Genomic DNA, 6127 nt, shown 5'->3' with positions numbered 1-6127 from the left:
GAGAAAGTGTTCTAGAAGGTTTTGTTTACTTTGAAGAAATTCAAGGAACAAACACAGCGAGTAAGTGGCTATGGCATGTCCCAGGCCCAAGGACACCATATCCTCAAGCACATTAAGAAGCAAGCAGACATCTGGAGCATGAGCAACAGCCCTTGTTTCAGTACTGCTGCCAAACAACCCATTCTAATGCTGGCAGTCTCAAGCTTTAAATTCCCACCAGCTCTCCCCACAGAGCATTCATCTGAGGGGTTTCCCATGCAGACCTCTTTGGAAAAATCATCTCTTTATCCAGAGTTTAGTGCAATGTCTGGGAAGCAGACCATGTAAACAGTCTGAGTTCCTGAATGAAAAGAATGCAGAGAGGAATGGAGATGAAGGACTAGAATACAATTCCTGTAAACAAAACCATCAGCTTCTTTTAAATTAAACACATACCTATCTTCCTACTGCTTTGTGCATATATGCACAGAAGCTCAGTAAAGCCCTGAGAATTATCAGAGGCACTGGTCTAGCATCCAAAACACATTGCTTTAAGCTTTACTTAAGAAAATTATATTTATGAGAATCTAAAGTCTGTGCTGGTATGAAGCTTTGCTGTTATATGACAGTAATCCCAAAGCTGCGAGTTAGAGGCCAAATGTATTTTTAAAAGTCATTGACTTCACAATACAGTTAAAATGCATCTTATCTATTTGCTACTTATTTGTTTACATGTTCCCCCCCCCCCCCCCCCCCCACTTTTTTTTAATGTCATCAAACTCAAGAATTCTGCAAAGGAAGCCCAGAGGAATAACTGCGAATACAGAATTTGACTGAGACTTTGCATATGTAAATAAGGTGATGAAGCAGAACATGACGACAGTGACTCTGAGGGTTATGAAACAAACCTTAGGATGACAATTTCATGAGCTAGGTCCCTAAAATGTTCGTCATTATTGCTGTCCAGGCTACCGTGCAGTATGGAAATGCCACCAGAAGATGTCAGTCATGGACTGTGAGCGAGGGGCTGGACGAGGGATCCGGAGGGAGCAGCAGGGAAGATGCCCGAGGAAGCCAAATCCACAGAAATAAACACCCATCTGAAAAGCACTGCAAAGGCAGAGGTGTCATTGCCAATACCCTGCCATTACCTCATACTGGAAAATGAAAATTTGAGAGAAAAAGAAAACACAGTTTCTGCTGTTGTTTTATCTCAAAATTAAAAGTAAAAATAAGTTTCTCATCTACTAATACTAGTTATTTTAATACTTAAAAATACTAGTTATTTTAATACTTCAAATGAACCATTTCACTGAGACCTGAATGTTTGTTCAAAGTAATATACCTGCACGCGTGCCCATTATACCCATGCATGCACACACAAACCCACACACACCTCTGGGACCAAGCATGGTATGTGCTACAACAATGTCTTGAAGCTAAAGTTTGTGTGCTAGGTATTAAAAGCTCCATAATAACTGAAAAGGTTTTAATGCAATACATTAGAATCCAAGAAACATGGAGCAAACTGTGTTTGAGTGCTGCAGTTTTTATGTCAGCAGATTCCCATCAAGGTGCTCAAGAGAAGATATCGATTACTAAGACAACTAACTTCAGTATTTTGTAGACAATTTATGATTACAGTGTTTATCTACTCTCTGGCTTTTGCCCTTGCTACAAAAGATCATAACTCCAATAGATTTTTATGACTCATTTTCCATTTCCTTATATCCATCTTTCCTGAGTATTGGGGTGACAAATGGATCAGTAACAACACTCTGGTGTCAACTTTCAAATACCAGATGGAAATTCACTTTTTTTTTTTTCTTTATTTTACATTATAATTGGTCCTGTAGAAACGGCAGGTTTAGGCCCCTATAAGATGAGATGGACTTACTTCCCTTCTAGCTGGTAATCCACAAATGCTTCAAGTTCAAGTTCACATAAAACCAAGGAACAGAACAGTTTGGGTTTCAAATGAAGAGCCTCTGTCCTTTTATGTTCCCTAGCACAAAAAAAAAAAAAAAATTGCTTCAGCAAAAGGCAGGGTGTGGTGGGGTAAGTTTTTGGTTCACCTGTTTTTTATGAATATAGATCTAAAGACCTCTACCTGCAGCAGTAATTTGCAGTAAAAAAGGACTATGTCTAAAATGTTCATAGGCTTCACAGTTCACAGGTACTGTTTAGCAGTATGAATGAAATTAAATGAAAATTATTTATAAATATAAATGCATACTAATTCAATTATCCTGGAAATTACTGTTCACGTAAAGGTCAAGAAGAGGTTCAGCTCCAAAACTGCAGTTTCATTACTGTTTTAGTTCCTGTAATCATGACTTCACCACTGACTGTCATACCACAGAGAAATTGATTACAATTACAATTATTAGGATATTTTCTTGTTATTTGGTTTACTTCAGTGGAGTAAAATCAAGATAAAACACACCTAACTTGAGTCTGATTCAGTACACATCCCTATATACCCCCACTCCAAACTAGCTTGGAATTACTTAAAACCTCTACACCACCTACTGACCTGCAGTACTGGAATTTGTAATGGAGTTCATAAACTAATACTGCAGGTCAAGAGAAGAATGTTGAAAATGGGAGACAATAAACAGACTGGTCAAGAGACATGACTTCAAACAAATTCTGACTCCTGAGAACTTGGAAGCTGGGAGAGCAACACTTTGTGTCCTTGCATACCTTCAGATTCTGCCTCTAAAGACTAGGTAGAACTGTTCAACATTTAATTTATGAAATATACTCTGAGAAATCAAGGTACATTAAAATGCTCTGTATAGGAGGAAAGACAGACAATTAGTTTTTCTTCCCCTTTGAATTAAACTGGCATGTGAGTCATCATCTGGGAAAAACAAGGCAAGTCCCACCTTTTCCTTCTGAGGAAAACTTGTGAGTACCTCAATTAAAAAGCAGTCTGCAACCTTTAAATGAAGGCTCCTTTAGGTTTGGTGTTTTTTGGTGGTTGTATTTGTCTCACCATTTTCCCCCTTTTTTACATAGCTCTAATAGTTCTGTGTATCACATGTAAATCTAAGAGTAGCTCTTATGACTGCAAAATTATCTTAAAATGCAATTCCAAGAGACACTGCAACATATGTAACATGTATAAAAGTAACTTTCCAACACCTAATGTTGCCACTTAACGAGAATTCATCCAAGATGTTTTGCTCTCTTCTGGCTTTGTGAAATGACCTGGACCCCAGCCAAAGAAATCTTTCTTTCCCATTTCAGAAGAACACAAATAGAAACCTTCCCTACAAATAGAGCTAGACATGGACACCTGGACCTCACCAGGTGTCTTGGTCTCTTACCATATCAAGGTAGGGAAGCCCTTTACGCTCAAGACACAGCTCCCCACTCACCTCACCTTGTATCACAAGCAGTCACAAGGGTCTTCCATTAGGTCCCTTTTCCCTCACTTTGAGACAGGGCTTTTCACTCCACCAGTTCCATTTAGGCGTGTCCCCTTCAGCCTCAGCAGGAGAGGAAGCAAGCTTGGGATGACAGAGGCAGGCAGCAGCTTGGCATCAAGTTTTCTTCCCTTTCTCTGCCTTGGCCTCTGCTTTAACTCTCTCAGAAAGCTCTCAGCTGGCTCATTTTCTCTCTTTTGAAAAACTGGATTGCTGAAATGGCTTCTGATTTCATTCCCCAGCTGCCTGCTTCCCACATTAAAATTCTCTGATCTTTGATTCACCGTGAATTTATGAGCGTGTGCTGCCCAGCAGTATTCTATGAATTCTGTGAATTCCTGTCTTCACCAGGGCTCAGAGTCCCAGCAGCCCCATCCCTGTCTTGCACCTTGAAGAGTGGACAGGGAAGGTCTGTAAGGAGCAGCTGCCTCTAGGAAACAGCTGACTGGAACATCTTAACTGAGAGATCTAACTATCTCTAACAAGTAACCAGGCTGCTGAAAACAGAAATGCTGGTTCAAATGTAGTTTCTCTCACCCGTTCAGATAATCTAGAAGTATATACATAATTACCAACAAACTGGATAGAGAATCCTGTTTTCTCAGCATCAAGGCAGAAATCAGGGCAAATAGTTATTAGAAAGACACTATCATTAATTGTCCAGGGTGATCAGTGTTTCAACCAGAGTTTTGAATGATTTAAGCAGATTGGTCAAGCGAGTTACAGAATTTCTCTCTCCCACTCCTCAGCACAGCATCCAGCTTGGTCCCTCCTGAGGGCTGACATCCTTCTCTAGTAATCATGCTGCTGAAGCAGATTTCATGAACAACTTAATACCAGTGGTTTCCCAAATATAGGCCACAAATCACATGCCCCTGGTCTACAGAAAGTTGGTTAGCTCTGTCAAGCTGATTCCACTCATTTCACTTAGGAAAAGAAACAACAAATGAGAAAATGGAAAAAAATGTATTGAAGAGAAAAAATGGATTGTACAGTTGTATCTGTATCAGACTGACAGAAAAGGAAAGAAAACCTTATAGAGAGATGAGCTAGAAACACAAATGCTTTACTAGTGTAGTTTTTCCATGTAGTTTTCTCTAATTACTACAGAAGTTGTTATGCAATCCTGAACAGGTCTTCTACTTAACATGGTTACATTTGTAAAGAAACTTGGTAATTAGGTTTTGTTCCTGTAAAATGGACTGGCTTGTAGTGAGACTGCCCTCTTCCTGGCTTTCTAACACACAACTCTCATAGGAGGACTGCGTGGTGACAAGGGAAAGTACAGGGAGAGTAATTAATTTTGTTCTGCATCTGGACTGAATTAGTAATTTAGGAATATATTAAAAAAAACATATTCCAGAATAGCCATCCAAAATACAGGCATGTTTTCCAAAATATCCAGTTCTCCAGTAACACCAAAACCCATTAAATCATAGTCTTAGCAATGACCACCAAATCCACCTCTCCTCTTCTAAGAAACAATTACTTCAAATCCTTTCCCTACCATTTCACCTCAATTGAAAGGGGAAGGAATGAGAAGTGTTTACTTTATCTAGATAGCTAAAACTTTACTTCTCTTGAACATGAGTTAGAAAACACAGTAAATTCCCAAGGTGAGTTTTGTGGGAAAACTTACACTAACAGATCTAGCCCCTTTAGAGAAAAAAAGACTCCCATTTAAATAAAATCAAAATCCTTCTTCATCAGACCAGAAATGAAAAGGTTTCCTTCAACACACCTGGCACTATGAGTAACACAATGGCATTTTGCTTTCCTTTCAAAGGATTTTTTCAAAGGACTACATGCTACCCAGGTGTTCAGGGTTTGGGTTTTTTTTTTTACAGTGAGCACAAAAATCACTCAGAAACCACTTAGCTCATTCTGTGCTACTCTTTAGTTTCTTATTCTTACTTTGCTATGGTTCAAAGGAATGGGTTATTACTTCTAGTAACAGTGGTCTCTAGAGTTCACAGTGCTCTGTCCTTACTATTCATTGTTGAATTATTCCTTTCCTCTAGTGAAGAAAGTCCCACCATAGCCACTCTATCTCTTCATGTACTTTTAAATTCTTCCTCTTTTTTTGCAGAGCTTGCAAACTCCCCTAGATTTGCAACTTTACTGAACCAACCTTGCTGTCAGCCAGTATCAGCGACTCACCCACACAGCAACTCAAGGACAGGCCCAGCAGAGCTCAGAGCTCTGCCACAGAATTTGCTACTGCTTCTGCTGAGCCACTTCCAATGCCTGTGGACACTTCCTTATTTTTGCATATCACTGACACAAGTTGTAAAAACTACATGTGCCAAACACACTTTCAAAATATATCTGAAAATACACAGTAAATTTTAAGCCTTTTTTGTCACATTCCCCAAGGATCATATAGGCTTGGTAACAGCATACAGATTTTTTTATCAACTGAAAACTGACAAAAGCAGTAGCTTTTAAAACTTATCTGCCTGAAAAGGAAAAAACCCCCAGCTCTCACCTTTCACAGCCCACAGTCTGGATGCCTTTCCAAGTTGACTGGATGCCTTTCTGGTTGACTGCTATTATTTTGCTGAGTGCTGGGACAGCCTGTCTGCTGGCAGGAGGACTCCAGCCACTCTCTCATATTTGACTTACTGTGACCATTTTGCTTTAGAGCCTGTTTGCAATGTCCTGTTCTTTTACACTCTGACCTTTCTTCTGTCCCCTTCTAATTCCTCTGCACT

The sequence above is a fragment of the Vidua macroura genome, chromosome 5 (genome assembly GCF_024509145.1).
Source record: "Vidua macroura isolate BioBank_ID:100142 chromosome 5, ASM2450914v1, whole genome shotgun sequence".
Lineage (NCBI taxonomy): Eukaryota > Metazoa > Chordata > Aves > Passeriformes > Viduidae > Vidua > Vidua macroura.
This window is presented reverse-complemented; position numbering follows the sequence as displayed.